We start from the raw sequence: 17300 nt of genomic DNA, 5'->3' as shown, positions 1-17300 counted from the left end.
CGGCGTGACGTTGCACCAGCCCGAGGCGCGCCGTGCGCTCTCCCGGGGAAGTTGTCCCTGGATCCCGGGACCCCGGCAGTGGCGAGCTGCACAGGCTCCCGGGAGGGGAGGTGTGGATAGTGACCTGTGCTTGCACATAGGCTTCTTGGTGGCGGCAGCAGCAACCTTAGCGTCTCACGCCCGTCTCTGGGATCCATGCTGATAGCCGCAGCTCACGCCCGTCTCTGTAGCTCGTTTAGACGGTGCTCTGAATCCCCTCTCCTTGTGCACCCTGAAACAATGGTCTCTTGCCTCTTCGGCAGGTCCAGACCTTTTCCTGGACTCCCTCCCGGCTAGTTGTGGCGCACTAGCCCCTTCAGGCTGTGATCACACAGCCAACCCCAGTCCTCTCCCTGGGGTCCGACTTCCGAAGCCCAAGCCTCAGCTCCCAGCCCCCGCCCGTCCTGGCGGGTGAGCAGACAAGCCTCTCGGGCTGGTGAGTGCCGGTCGGCACCGATCCGCTGTGCGGGAATCTCTCCGCTTTCCCCTCCGCACCCCTGTGGCTGCGCTCGCCTCCGCGGCTCCGAAGCTTCCCCCCGCCACTCCCCGTCTCCTCCAGTGAAGGGGCTGCCTAGTGTGTGGAAACTTTTCCTCCTTCACAGCTCCCTGCCAGTGGTGCAGGTCCCGTCTGTATTCTTTTGCCTGTTTCTTTTTTCTTTTGCTCTACCCAGGTACGTGGGGAATTTCTTGCCTTTTGGGAAGTCTGAGGTCTTCTGCCAGCATTCAGTAGGTGTTCTGTAGGCATTGTTCCAAAAGTAGATGTATTCCTGATGTATTTGTGGAGAGGAAGGTGATCTCCACGTCTTACTCTTCTGCCATCTTGAAGGTCTCTCAATTCGTTGTTATTAAAAAGACTTTTATTAACAGCATCTACCTTTTTTATATAAATTGACATTTTTCTCGGTTTGATGCAACCAAAATAAACTACAGAAATATTTTGAAATCTGAAGACTTTCAGTGTCAACCATAACACTCAGACTTTCTTTTTGTGTGCATCAAAATAGCCTCATGGTTTGTTTTGAATGACTTTACCATAAGTTCTCATAAAATATTATCATTATCTTTTTTTTAACATGGGGATTCCACATAATGTTTCCTTTGGGGAAAAGGTGTTCTACTATTTAAAGGCTTAAAAATCATGACTACAAATTACAGAAACTGTTGAAGATTTTTGAGCAGGAAAGTTACATAATGAAAGTGGTGTTTTGGGAATATATTAATCTGGTTCTATGTCAGATGGATTGCCCAGAGACCAGTTAAAAAGATACTGTGAACAGCGTCCTGTGAAAATAACCATTATAATACAATAGAAAATTGAACTGAGACCTTTTATATCTATTGGAAATCATGAGAGGAATAAAACAAAGTGGTTGAAATATTATGTTTACATACCAAATAGGCATACTGAAAGGCTTTTTCACCCTTAAGCTCTATGACTTCCTTTATTTTTACTTCAAATAAAAAATGTAAAGCAAGGAAAGAATTATACTGCAGAAAGTGTTCAGATAGATTCCTAATAAAGGGAAAAAGGACTTAGCAATTGTTACCCTACTTCATCTAAAATGCCTCCGGTTGGTTGAAGAGCCCTGACTAGATATGAGAGCTTCTTTGAACTTTTTCCTTTTTTTATATAGCAGGTTCTTATTAGTCATCCATTTTATACACATCAGTGTATACATGTCAATCCCAATCGCCCAATTCATCACACCACCATCCCCACCCCCTGCCGCTTTCCCCCCTTGGTGTTCATACGTTTGTTCTCTAACATCTGTGTCTCAATTTCTGCCCTGCAAACCGGTACATCTGTACCATTTTTCTAGGCTCCACATATATGCATTAATATACGATATTTGTTTTTCTCTAGATATGAGAGCTTCTTTGAACTTTTAACAATGAAATTCTCCCCGGCTCCATTTTTAACCTCAAAAGTATTTTTTCTTGACTTTATAAAATTATTTTCAAAGATAATAAATATTCAAATATTCGATGTAGAAAAATTATAGAAATACATAGAAGCAAGCAAAAAATAAAATTACTTGTAAATTTACAGTCTAGATAGAATGGGTTTGGAAACCTATATGCTTTTTAGTATATAGTCTTTTCAATATTATTCTATATAAATACATATGAATAAGGAAATAAGGTTCAAGTAAAATAGGATTATACTCTACGTTCTGCTAAATGTTTCAGGGAAACAACTGGCAACCAGGGAATAATTATTTGATAATTATCAATGCACACAAATCTAACATGTGATTTTAAGCAGACTATCTTGGAATTTAAATTTAGCTCAAATTATTGGCATAAGATGTGTATGATCTCCAAAATAAAATAAATTTCATTTGTAACTAATCATAGATTTTGAAGTTAAGTGTTTACAAACACCAATCCCTTTTTAACCTCAACACTGGCTTGGCCCCAATGTAACCAGAATTTGGTATCACAGGGTCCATCTGAGCATCTCACCACATTGGAATGGAAATGGAGTTCCAATAGAATATGTCTGTTTCCTCCCCCCAGATCATCACTAGTCCGTATTTCCAACTGCTGGTTTCAGCCAGGCATATTTTTGCTGTCTCAAATCGGTGTCTTCTCCCACATTGCCCCCTCCTTGGTCACAGTAATCAAAACTTTGTTTTTCTCCATCCCATTATTCTGATTACCGATACTCCTACCACATGAGGCTACTGAACTCCTAGTGATTCAGTGACTGGCTCAAAGCACATGATCAGTTACTGGCAGATCCAGGGCTTGACTCCTTGCTCCTGCATCTTTCTCCTGGCGTATGTTCAAGGGCTCTCACCACCACACCAATACCTTATATACTAAAGGGCCAACAATACAAATCCTGGAAATCCTCATTAACACAGTTCCACCTACAGCACTGATTTTGTGACATAAGACCTGATGACTGTGTGTGGCAAAGATACAGATTACATTAAAAAAACACCAAAGCTCTTTTGCGTGATTCAAAATAGCACATTATCTCTGTGAATTAAAACCAGACTATACTAGCCAACATCATTTTTTCAATCATCAGCTTGGCAATAATCAAAAAGTTGAACAACATTCTGCTTCCTAGGCTATGGGGTGATAGGTATTTTCATACACTGCTAGCTGAAGGACACAAGATACAACCCCCATAAAGGACATTTTGACAGTATTTTTAATAGTTACAAATGTATTTACCCTTTGACCCAGCAATCTTACTTCTGGGAATGTATCTTACTGACACATCTGCACACATCAAAATGATTTATGTCCAAGGTTATTCAATATTGCTTTGTTTGTAAAAGGAAAAGATTGGAAACAACCCAAGTTATCTATCAGCAGAGGAATGGTTAATTAAACTATGGTACATACACACAATGGAATATTAGGTATCTGTAAAAAACAATGAGGAAGGAGGAGATGCACTGGTAAAGAAAGATATCCAGGAGATATTGTTAAGTGTAAAACTCAAGGTACAGAAGAGGGCCACATTTTATATAAGAAATGGAAGAAATAATATCAGCAGTTGATACAGGTAGTTAACCATGGGGGTGGGGGGGGCACTGGGGGGTAGAGTGTGAGGCAGATGATAAGGTGGTAAAAAATCTCAGTGTACACTTTGTTAAACTTTTCTTTCTTCATTTTTAAAACTCATTTGAATGTATTACCTATTAAAAATAAAAACTAAACACATTTTTGGTTTCATTGTTTTAGTTCAATGCAAGATCAGGAAGAGTCCCCTAATTTTTTTCTGGTTTAATCACTTTGAATAAGAACATTGAGGTATCTTCTTAGGTGAGCTTTCCTGGTACAAGGAAAAGGTAAAGAAAAGTATTAAATCAATGTACTGATAAATTCCCAAGAAAATCATTTAGTAGTTTGCTGCTTTATGACATTAAGAATCTAAGAAAATCCTAAGCTACTCTGACTTTTCTCACTTTTCTGTCTTTTCTGAAAAGAGTGGTAGGTCATCAAAGCTTCCCTACTCCAAATACACCTATGTTATGTCTTAAAAGGAGAAGGCAAAACTATTTAAACTTTGATATGGATAATCATTATTTTAGTAAATACCACAAAATAAGCAGGAAACTGTGACATGATTAAGCTGAGATGCAGAGAATTGTCAGATATATAAGAATTTGTTTCTAAAAAGCTTGTTTATGCATCAGAGTAAAGTAGTAGCAATTTGAATAAAATAGATGGTTCAGATAAAACAGACATAATTAATTAACCTGACAGGATAATTTTCAAATTGACATTTTACATGTGACTACATGGATATGTTTTTCCTCTCACGGTAAGATTTTTCTAGTAGAATTATGAGTCCTGCTTCAAAGTAAGATTTCTATAATAAAACTGAAGCAGGGAAACACAGAGACATTAGACTGGAGATAGCATTAATGTTATATTTTCAGAATTATACATTATTATTAGACATATTATTATTTAAAAATGAAATGGAATGACCTATATGCAAAAAGAATCTAAAAAAGAGTGGATATATGTATATGAATAACTGATTCACTTTGCTGTACAGCAAACACAACCTTGTATATCAACTATACTCCAACAAAAAAATGAACACTAGCTGTGTAATTCTTCAAAGGTCACTTAACCATCTCTGAGTCTCAGTTTCCTTACTTGTTCATGGGATGATAGTAACACCTTGCTCATAGGGTGCTGTAAGGAATAAATGAGATAATGTATTTGAAGTGGTGCTCAGACCATGCCTGCCTGGCATACTGTAAGTGCTCACTAAGTGGTAGCTATTATTTTCATCTTATTTGAATGTCAACAATCCTATAAGATGGAATGTATTGGTTTTTACCATTTAGTCATATGTACGTATTACTAAACATATATGTATATATATATATATATAATTTATGATATCATGACATTATTGTTCTAATAACATAGAATAATACTTATAATTTGATAATTGTAAAATCGGGATATGAAACTTAATGAATACTACGATAAAAATGCCTAGTAAAATAACAGCAAGAAATATATAAGCATATGAACAGTGGAAATATTAGAGTAAAAACTATTAGTTATTATCCTTTTATTTTCTCTATTTCCTAAGTGTTTTGTAACATTTTTATAACTTTATAATGACAATAAAGGTAAACACAATGAACTTGGTGGGGGCAGAAATAAAGAAAATAAATTGTCAGAAAAAGAAATACCTTGATTCAGGTTATAACTGAGTGTCAAACTCCACCCCACCCCAAAACAAATATCCTACATATACTACCACAGCTGAGAGTAAACCCTTTAGGTTTGGGTACATAAAATGTACTTCTAGGGCGAGAGAGTGACTACATCAGAAAATGCAAGGGAATATATAGTAGGAAGAAAGAAAAAAATTTACTATGTGTCAGATACTGCCAGTTGCCTACCCAACCTCTTCTCTTTAGTGATAGAACCCCAATTATGTCATGATGGCAATGTAGTGTTAAAAAATACCTGCCTAGATTCCCTTGCAGCAAGGGCTGGCCATGTGTCCCACTTTATACAATGAAGTATAATCAGAAGTCATTTGGAGAGACTCAGTGAGCCTGCTCTCTTGGCTTTCTGCCCCCTCCTCCTTCTTCCTGCTGGCTATGCAGATATGTTGCCTGGTCACAGCAATCATTTTGCAATTGTGTTTATTAAAGTTACAAGCTAAGTATGGCAGGACAAAACGTTTAAGTTTGGGTCCCTGTCAGCCTCATCAAGCAGTTGCACCTTCCTGGACCAACCTTCTTGTTAGGTGAGAAAACTGAGTTCCTGAATGTGAAAGCTACCACGAGAATGTCCTGCTTTTTGCAGACAAATAAATACTAATTGATACACATGAATTTCCAAGGATCAGAGGGAAAGACATCCTTTTGGGGGCGGGGCATAGTTGCTTTACAATTTTATGTTAGTTTCTGCTGTACAACGAAATGAATCAAATATATGTATACATATATCCCCTCCCTCTTGAACCTTCCTCCCACCCCACCCCCCATCCTACCCATCTAGGTCACCACAGAGCATCGAGCTGAGCTCCCTGTGCTGTACGGCAGGTTCCCACTAGCGATCTATTTTACACGTGATAGTGTATATATGTCAATCCTAATCTCCCAATTCACCCTCCTCCCGTGTCCACACATCTGTTTTCTAGGTCTGCGTCTTTATTCCTGCCCTCCAAATTGGCTCATCAGTATCATTTTTCTAGATTCCACATAAATGCGTTAACATACAATATTTGTTTTTCTCTTTCTGACTTACTTCACTCTGTATGACAGACTCTAGGTCCATCCACATCTCTGCAAATGACCCAATTTCGTTCCTTTTTATGGCTGCAAACCCTCTTGCACTGTTGGTGGGAATGTAAATCGATACAGCCACTAATGGAGAACAGTATGGAGGTTCCTTTGAAAACTAAAAGTAGAACTACCATATGACCCAGCAATCCCACTTCTGGGCATATACCCAGAGAAAACCATAATTCAAAAAGACACATGCACCCCAATGTTCATTGCAGCACTATTCACAATAGCCAGGACATGGAAGCAACCTAAATGTCATCGACAGATGAATGGATAAAGGAGATGTGGTACATTATGCAATGGAAGACATCCTTTTTTGAACCATGGCTTACAAGAGGCAGAGTCAGAATTCAGATGAAACTTGAAATAGGCAACACTACCTCTACTTTTTCAACAGGCAGCCTTTCAGGTGTGTGTGGGCTGTGTTTCGGCAATGTCATCCAGGACCCACTGTATTTGTGATCTTTTTTTTTTTAATGTAGAAAAGCATACGTTAGAAAGGCCCTTATGTGACATACATTCTTTAACACCCTGAGTCTTGGTTTCAGTGCAGCCCTTGGATCGTGTGTGTGAATGTTAATCAGCCACGACTTGGGTTGCTTCAGGCAGAGGATGGTGTTCCACAGTGTAACACAGGAAGTAACACAGAATCAGTGATTTTTGCCAACAGGAAGACATACTTTCAAGGAATATTCTACCTGGAAGCTTTCTTCTTCCCCCCAAAATTTAGACTGGCCTATAAACACCCCCCCACTACAACAGAACAGAGGTAGCTCAAAGAAAACCCCCAAAGAAAGAAGTCATTCCTGAATATAAGGAAACTGTGACCCGCCTGTTACAGAGGGACATCCTTCTGTTTCAGTAGAGTTAGCATTAGTGTTGGTGTGAGGCTGTTGTGAGCAATTACGTGGTAAGTGAGAGTTAGAACTCACTCACATCCAGGTGTACCTGACTCCCATGCTCCCACCACTATACACCATGCCTTCATTCTCCAACTGTTGACTAGGTTAAGGGTGAATCTCAAGCAGTTGTAGATAAGAGATGAAGAATTGTCGGCCCAGCAATAGGATATGGCCATCCAACACAGACCTGAGGTCTAGAACACCCTCCCTTCAGCACAGCAGAGCACATAGAGAACCAAGGTGTCACACAGAGTCATATCCAGACCAGTGGATAATGAAGGACCACAAACTGCATTAGCAGAAATCTCACGCATCAGAGCTGCCCTGTCTCCCCCCTCTTCCCATAGGTATGCATTCTCTGAGTTTGATCAAGTCATGATTGCTTAGCAAGAGAGACAAGAACGAGAATAACAAGCACAATCCTTTGCACAGAAATAAATGAACATGCACAGACAGCTCAACTGGAGAGGCATCATCTGATGTGGTAATGTGGGAGCCTCACATCATTTACCAGTCAGGGTCCTGGCAGGTAATAGATCGCACAATCACACTGAGTCATTTGCAGAGAGTTTAATAAAGGGACTATAGGCAAAGATGTGGGCAAGGTTTAGGAAAAACAGGAAGGGATGGAACAACAGCCTGAAACTTAAAGAAATCAGGAGGGGCTTTCCTGGTGGCGCAGTGGTTGAGAGTCCGCCTGCCGATGCAGGGGACACGGGTTCGTGCCCCGGTCCGGAAAGATCCCACATGCCGCGGAGCGGCTGGGCCCGTGAGCCATGGCCACTGGGCCTGCGCGTCCGGAGCCTGTGCTCCGCAATGGGAGAAGCCACAACAGTGAGAGGCCTGCGTACCGCAAAAAAAAAAAAAAAAAGAAAAAAAAAGAAATCAGGAGCCTTCCACACTCCAGGTCTAAAGGGACAAGGGGAGACAGTACTCTGGACGTAAGTGTGAACTTCTTGACAGGACCTAACTCCTTTGGGGGGAAAAAGGCACTTGTTTGAGACAACCTGGTAGCTAGCAACTTGAGACAACTTAGTAGCTAGAGACAGGGAATAAATACCATGATTTCCCTTTTCTCTTACTCTTGATTTCCTGCTGTTATTTCCAGCTTCTTGGGGCACAAAACATGGTGGAGAAAGGTGGAGTGTTATTCTTGAAGGACAAGCAGAAGACACCTGGTATATTCCAAATGGTTCTAATGAAGAGACTTTTAATGAGAACAATTACAGAGATTTCAGCAAGGTTAAGAGACATAAGACAGATGTTAGAGCAGCCAGGAACCAGCAACATTACCACCCCTAGAACTGAAGAAAACTTTTCCACAGTCACATAAACACACACTCCAATTTCCCTTGGCTTCATATCTCTCTCCAGCTATGGCTATCTCTTTTTGCCCCTTCCCATCAAACTTCTTAAAAACGTTTTCTTTACCCACAGTTTCCATTTCCTTTGCCACCACTCACTCCTTAATGCTTTCACCCATAAAATTGATCAATACTCTTCTTGCTAATATCTTTATGTCACAAATGCAGAGGACACCCATTAATCTCAGGGTTTGGGGTTACTATATGGCTGTAGTGATTGATCCTGACTATCAAGGACTGCTCTACTACACCACAGATGTAACAAAGAGTATGTCTAGAATGCAGGAGATCCTCCAGGGATGCCTCTTAGTACTTCCATATCCTGTGAATAAGTCAATGGAAAACTACATTGACCCACAATACAGGCTGGGCTACTGATGGCCCAGACCCTTTAGGAATGAAGGTTTGAGTCACTCCGCCAGGCAAGGAGCCATGCCCATCCGAGGTGCTTGCTGAGGGCAAAAGGGAGAGAGAATGGGTATCAGAAGAAGGTAGTTATACCTACCAGCCACGACCATGTGACAGGTGCAGAAACAAGGATTGTAGTAGTTTTAAGTATTTCTTCCTTACTTTAATTTTTTTCTTTCCCTGTAGCACTCCCCTGTCATCTAAAATAAGATGTGTTGATAGTAATTAAGCTTACATCTCAGTACTAAATTATAGAATTTCAAAGGGAGAGTGTGGCTCAGCTAGAAGAGGTATGAATATCACTGAAAGAGGGAGAAAGGGCTCTGCATCAACTTTTGGGAAAAAGAGCCCACGTGTCTTTTTGTTGCATGGAGAATATTTGCATCAGGTTAGCCAGAAGCATGGTTTTGTTATTGTCTTTATTTGTAAGATAAGTATGATAAAACGAGATATGTATGGATGCCACTTTGGTAAAGGGTAGATTGTGGTAGCTTTGTACACTTTTTTTTTTTTTAATGGCTGTGTTGGGTCTTCGTTTCTGTGCGAGGGCTTTCTCTAGTTGTGGCAAGCGGGGGCCACTCTTCATTGCGGTGCGCGGGCCTCTCACTGTCGCTGCCTCTCTTGTAACGGAGCACAGGCTCCAGACGCGCAGGCTCAGTAATTGTGGCTCACGGGCCCAGTTGTTCCGCGGCATGTGGGATCTTCCCAGACCAGGGCTTGAACCCGTGTCCCCTGCATTGGCAGGCAGATTCTCAACCACTGCGCCACCAGGGAAGCCCGCTTTGTACACTTTTAACTACATTTCTCAGAATTCCCTTTTCTGTGTGGTTCTGATTTAGCATTGTCCATAAGAAGACCTTGCATGAGATTTGGAGGGTAGATGTGAAGTTGCAGCTATTTGTAAGGTCCGTGGTGCTGGGTACCAGGCATTGTGGCAATTCACACACATTGTTACTGCTCTGCTAACTCACCTTGTTGGTATAAGACAACACTTGGACCTGTTGCCCTTTCATCTCCTGCCAGCTCTCCTCCTTCATCATCTCCAAGTCCTAGCCAAATGCATGTACAGCTCCATGGTGAAGGGGCTAGCTTCTCTTGCTGGTCTCCCATCATACTGAGATTGGAGGTGGTAAGAAACAGACTCAGGTTCTGGTTTGCTACTGTCCATATCTTTCTTTCCTGATTGCTGGACTGGCTGACCTAAAACAATTTTTGGCTTAATACTAGACCCAGAGGCAATGGCCTGCAATTATGGGAGCTCTACCAGCTCCCATAATTGCATAAGACATAATCCCCATAATAAATCACTCAAGAGTGGCTCTGATTCTCTGGTGAAGCCTAGAACCATATACCCTATATACTTGGGCATTTTAAAAAAATTCAGAAACAATCATTCAAAGTATTTAGTTGACATGTATCTTTATTTATTTATTATTTATATATTTATTTATTTATGGCTGCGTTGGGTCTTCATTGCTGTGCACGGGCTTCTCATTGTGGTGGCTTCTCTTGTTGTGGAGCACGGGCTCCAGGCACACGGGCTTCAGTAGTTGTGGCGTGCGGGCTCAGTACTTGTGGCTTACAGGCTCTAGAGCACAGACTCAGTAGTTGTGGCGCACAGGCTGTTGCTCCGCAGCATGTGGGATCTTCCCAGACCAGGGATCAAACTTGTGTCCCCTGAATTGGCAGGTGGATTCTTAACCACTGGGTCACCAGGGAAGTCCCGACAAGTATCTTTAGTCTCATCAGTCTATAGCAGCAGTTCTCCAGTTCTCTTTTTTTATTTTGGTCTTTCATGACATTGACATTTTTGAAGAACGTGGGCCAACTGTTTTGTAAATCTTTAACTTGGTTAGGTTATTCTTTCCTCATGAGTAGATTTTGGTTAAAGTTTTTGGCAGATGTACTGGATGAAAGGTACTGTTCTCTGCTCAGTGCTCACCTCAGGACACACTTGATCTGATGTCTCATTATTGATGATGTTAAGTTTGATTGCCTCATTAAGGTGATGTCTGCCAGATTTCACCTTTGAAAAGGTACCTTTTTCCTTCGAAATTAATAACCTAGTGGATGACATTATAAGATTGTATGAACAACCTGTTCCCTATAATCTTTCACCTAATGATTTTAGCATCCATTAATGATCAATTATTACTATAGAAGTTGCAAAACAGTGATTTGAAATTCCATCATTCATTTTTTATTAGGTGGCATTCTTTTGTGAAGAGCTTTCCATTCTCCCCATCCTCCTTTTAATGTTTTTGCTATCAGCATGAACTCATGGATTCTTTTTTTTTTTAATGCCATCCATTATAGTCCATTATGTCATTTTTCATTTTGTGCTCAAATTATCAAAAATTTAACCAGTAGGTGTTCCTTCACGAAGCAGTTGTGTTCAATGATGTTCTAAAAGTTTCTTTGAGAGAGTGTATACATCTTTTAATATATTTAATTCTAAATACTTCCATTTTTGTATTATTTAAGTGATATATTTTAATTTCACTTTGGTATGATTATTGCAGATATATAGTTATACAGCACACAATTTTGCATATATATTCATCATTCTACATTCTATTATTAATTTTAATAATTTGTATCCAGATTATTTTGACTTTCTGTTTACCCAACTATATTTTCTGAAAATGACAGTGATGTTAGTTCTTTCTAATACTTATACATTTAATTTCATTTTTGTCTACTTGTACTGGTTAAGATCTCTAATAAAATGCTGAAAAGAAGTGCTAGCAGGCATTCTCATCGAATTTCCAATATTAAAGAGAAAGATATTAACCTTCCATGATTAGGAATTTTTGCTGTAGGGTTTGGTAGATACCCTCTGTTGGATTAGTGATTTTCACTTCTATTACTAGTTTGTCAGGGCAATATTTTTTTTAAATTAAAAATGGATGTTGAATTTAATTAAACATTTTTAATCTGTTGAAATGGTCATGAGATTTTTATCCTTCAATCTGTTGTGATAAATTGCATTAATTTACTTCCTAGTGTTAAACAAGTCCAACTTTAGTGGGTTAAGCCTAACTTATTCATATCTGTTACCTTTTTAAAGATTTTGTAACTATGTTCGTGAGTGGAATTGACCTTTAATTTTCCTTTCTGGTAGTGTGCTGGTCAGGTTTTTCTATGAAGGTTATGTTAGCCTACTAAAATGATTTGGGGAATCTTTTTCATACATAAAATTATGTTTAAGAAGATAAGGACTTCGAATATTTGATAGAACTCACATTTGGAGTCATACAGATCTGGGGATTTTTTGGTGTGGAAAATTCTTTAGTGATTCAAATTCCTTAGAAGAACTATATGAGAACTATTTTAGTTTTCTATTTCTTCTCTAGTCAATTTTAATAAGATGCATTTTTTCTAGGAATTTGTCTAAAATTTCAAATTTATCAGCATAAAATTGTTTATATTTTCTTATTAACTTTTTAATACATCTAGTAATATGTCCCTCTTCATTCCTGATAGTAATAATTTTGTTTTTTGTTTTTTGTTTTGTTTTGTTTTGTTTTTGCCGTACGCGGGCCTCTCACTGTTGTGGCCTCTCCTGCCGCGGAGCATAGGCTCCGGATGCGCAGGCCCAGTGGCCATGGCTCATGGGCCCAGCCACCCCGCGGCATGTGGGATCTTCCTGGACTGGGGCACGAACCCGTGTCCCCTGAATCGGCAGGCAGACTCCCAACCACTGTGCCACCAGGGAAGCCCCATTCCTGATAGTAATAATTTAATTCCCTCTCTCTTTCTGTCTCTCTCTCACACACACACACACACACACACACACACACACATTCAGTAATAACCGAATTTTGACAGTTTAATTAAACTTCTTGAAGAAACAACTTTTGGCAGAGTTTGTCCTCTTTATTGCATTTTCTATTTAATTAATTTCTGATCTTATCTTTATTATTTTCTTCCTCTTTTGAATTTATTTTGCTGGGTTTTTTCTATCTTCTTGTAATAGATTCTTAATTCATTAAATTTCAGCCCCTATTTTTCTAATATACACATTTAATGATGTTATACATTTTCTTCTAAGAACTACTTTACATTCTATAAGAATTAATTAGAAGTGACCCATGGGTTTGTTTGAAGCATATTTCTTAATTTATAAGCATGGGAATATTTCAAATACTCTTTAAAAAATGATTCCTAGTTTAACTGGATGTGATCAGAAAATGTACTTTTAATTATTTCAGTCCTTTGAAATGCGATGAAACTTATTTATGGCTCAATATATGGTCAATTTTTGAAAATATTTCATTTGTTCTTAAAAAGACTGTATTAAACAATGGTTGAATTTGTTTCTTAGGTCAATTTTACTAATCTTATGTTCCAAGTCTTATATAATCATATTTGTATTTTTTATCAATTGCTGAGAGACGTGTGTTAAAATCATATGGTATAATTGTTGATTTCTCTTTTTATTTCATTTAGTTATTGTTTTTGAATAATAGAGTTTGAAGCACTATTATTAGGTGAAGACAAATATAAAATTGTTATATCATCCTGGTAAGTGAAACCTCTTAATAAATATGAAGTAGTGATCTTTTCTCTAGTAATGTGTTTTGCTTTAAAATTTGTATTATAAATGCGTCCATGGTATTTCTTTTTGCATCCCTTCATTTTCAATCTTTTGTATACATATGAGTTATGTTTTTTACCAACATCATGCACTTGTATTTTTTATTCTTTCTGACAATCTCTGTCCTTTAAATGGCTCAAGTAGTCTACTTACATTTGATATAACTACTGTAGATATACCTGGTATAAACTTAGCATCTTATTTTGTACTTTCTATTTGTCTCACATATTGTGTTTACTTTCCTTTTCTCTGTTTTCTTGAAATTGATTGTGTGGGAATGTGTATTTAAATCACTTTGTACTCTTTTTTGTAACTTGAGATTTATTCACCCTTTTCTTTTAGTGGTTACCTCAGAAATTTTAAACTGTGTACTTAAAATCAACAAAAAAGTAATCACTACTTTTACCTTCCTTACAGACAATATAAGATCCTTAGAACATTTTAAACTGTTTACTTCATCCTGATTCACATATTTCAGTTGTCATTTTTTTTACATTTACCTTTAGAAATTCCACTATTATTATTATTATTATTACAGTTATACTTTCAATGCTCATGTAGATTTATTCACATATTTACCATTATCTACATTCTTCATTCTTTTCAGTACCTAGGCCTACTTTCCTTATGCTGAAGTACATCCTTTAGAATTTTCTTTAGCAAATGTATACTGGTAGCAAGCTTGCACTGCATTTGTCTGAAAATGAACTTATTTTGCCTTTGCTCTTAAAAATCTATTTTCATTGGGCTTAAATTGGTAGTCACTTTCTTTCAGCATATTGAAAATATCATTTCAATATTTTTCAGCTTCTGTTAATACAATTGAAAAATCAGTCTACCATTGATCTTTTGAAAATAACCTAACTGTATTGGGTTTAATGGTGTTCCTTAAAGGTTCATGTTCATCCAGAACCTCAAAATGTGACCTTATTTGGAAAGACTGTTTTGCAGTTGTAATAAATTCAGGATCTCAAGACAAAATCATCCTATATTTGGGGTGGACCCTAAATCTGGTGACTTTTGCCCTTAGAAGAAGAGGAGAGGACACACAGAGCCACAGAGAGGCAGATGCCATGTGAAGCAGGAGGCAAAGATTGGAGTGATGCAGCTCCAAGCCAAGGAATGCCACAAATTGCTAGCTACCTCGGGGAGCTAGGAGAAGGGCACCAAACAACTTCTTGGTGCTTCGAGAAAAAAGTCAACCCTGCCAACACCTTAATTTCAGACTTCTGGTCTCCAGAATTTTTGGAACTGTGATGGAATAAATTTTTGTTGTTTTAAGCCACTCAGTTTGTGTCAATGTGTTATGGCAGCCCTAAGAAAACTAATATGCTTTTATCTTTATGATTGCTTTAAGAATTATTTTTCTTTGTCTTCGGTATTCTGCAGCTTCACTGTGTTATATCTAACTGTGGGCTTCTTTTGATTTATCCTGCTTGGAATTTATTGAGTTACTTCTCAGGGTTCCCATTTTTTATTTGGTTTTGGTCTGGAAGTTTCGTATTCAGTTATTGTCCTTTCAGCTTTAAAGAGATTTTAAAAGATTTTTTTTCTAGATGTTTTGACTGTTTTTAGTGGGAGATTTGGTGTAATTATGGAAGAAAAGTCTGCCAGAGTGATATTTTAATAACCAAATCAGATCATGTCAATATTCTGCTTAATAGTCTCTAATGGCTACTTATTATATTTATGCTCAAACCCCAAATCCCACCCCAGACCCTGGTGATCATGGTGGGGTCAAGTTCTTCCTTCTCCTCCTGGAACATTCTCTCCCCGGCAAGCTCTGCTCCCTGCCATGTTCCTGCAATATCTGCAGTGTGGCTGCAGAGGCTGTTCCCACTGTAGGGAATCATTTCTGTTCTCTCTGTTATTATTTTCCCAGCTAAATCTTAATCATATTTCATTTTTTAATATTAGGATTCCAGGAAAAACAAAAGCTTTTATCAAAGGAATTAAGAATAACTGGTAGAGTTAATATCACTTCAGAAAAGTTTCTCTCTCACATCATGCCATGCAAATATAATTGTTTCTACCTCATTCAGTAAGTTAATTTCAACACATATTTATTGAGCACCTCTATATAACAAGTATTGTGCAGGACCTGGGGGTTCAAAGATGAATACAAAATGATTCTTTCATTTCAAGGGCTTCACAGTTTGTTGGGAAAGACAGATGATAAGCAAATAATTTTAATAACTTTTTGTTTGATAAAGGTCTGCAGAGAGAGTTATGGATGCCCAGGAGAGGGGAAATTAGCCAAGCTTGGAGTTTTAGGGAAGAATTTCTCAATACCTTTCCACTAGGTCCTGTGCAGTCAACATCCCTGGAGTCTAGAGAAGAGTTTGTTCTGACTATACTGGGTAGCAGGAAAGGTAATTTTAGAACTAAAGATGGTTTTCTCCTTTGGCAAGAACATAATCATTTATATTACTTAATTTAGCCAAGAGCTTTCTTTTTACACACAATAACTAATGAGTTGTCCATCCTGTCTCAACAGAGCAACTTGTAAAATAATGATATTATTAGGTCTATTGACTGGAAAGCAGACTTTGATAAACTTGTAAAGCAAAGTCCCCTCCATCTATCTCAGAAAAGAATTACTCTGCTGACAATAGACCACTGATCTTCAAATTGGAGTTTGTGTGCACCTGGGAGCACCTGGAAACTTTCCAAGGCCCAGGAATAGAACTGTGGTTTTTAAGGAAATCAGTTTCCAGATCTTCAACTTCCATATGTATGCTCTCCAAAAACTCTGCTAAAACTGTCTTCTGTGCTTTCCCATTTTCCATGTCTCCTTTTATCATCCCCTTCTCACACTTTCTGAAAGAAAAGGACTCAACCTTTCCTGAATTGAATTTTGCTCTATTTTATTTTTCTTGGCTGAAAAACTTCACCAATAGAAAAGGAAGGGACAATTCCAAATATTGGTGAAAAGGTGAATAACTCAAATGATTGGTTAACAAATCTGTCTAAATAGGAGTTTCCTTAAAAAATTTTTTTCATCAAAATTAAATGAGACTCTAACAGAGTCCCTAATCAATAGATCATTAAAAAGTAATTTTTGATGATAGATCACTATGGATACAGTATTTGTTATGTAACTCACAAGTTCAAAGAATTGAATAACAGGGCCATAACAAATTCCCTTCCAGTTCTGTCTACTTACTTAACTGAACTGTGTTTCTCAGTGCTTACATCTATAAAAATGAAAACTGGAAATATAAATTTTCTGTTTTAATAATAAGTAATATTCATACATATATATGACCTCATTTATCTCATTAAAAGATGTATTTCTGATAAATTTTTAATGTTTAATGCATATTTATCAAAATTTATAGTAAATGTTGTTTTGATCATTTGAACACTAATAGTCAGAATTATAACTCAATCCAGATGGAATTTTTAACACTTAGAGTTTCTGTTCACAAAATTTTAAAATGCAAACTGTACACATAAAGTGTTATAGACTAATAAAAGGATTCCAAGTATAAATATGCATCATAAATATATATGTTAAAGTTCTCATGAGGGAACTAGAAATATGTTTTGGAAGAGAAAAATAACTAGATCTCTTACATTTAAAGAACACTTGTTTATTTTTTTTACATTTATATGGGTAGACAAAATTGCTTTGGTAAAAAATATTCCAATTAAAAGAGCAAAGTAACTGTTTTATTTTAAAAGGTTAGTG

This window comes from Hyperoodon ampullatus (genome assembly GCF_949752795.1).
Source record: "Hyperoodon ampullatus genome assembly, chromosome: 12".
NCBI lineage: Eukaryota > Metazoa > Chordata > Mammalia > Artiodactyla > Ziphiidae > Hyperoodon > Hyperoodon ampullatus.
The sequence above is the reverse complement of the archived record's forward strand: the minus strand, read 5'-3'. Positions refer to the sequence as shown.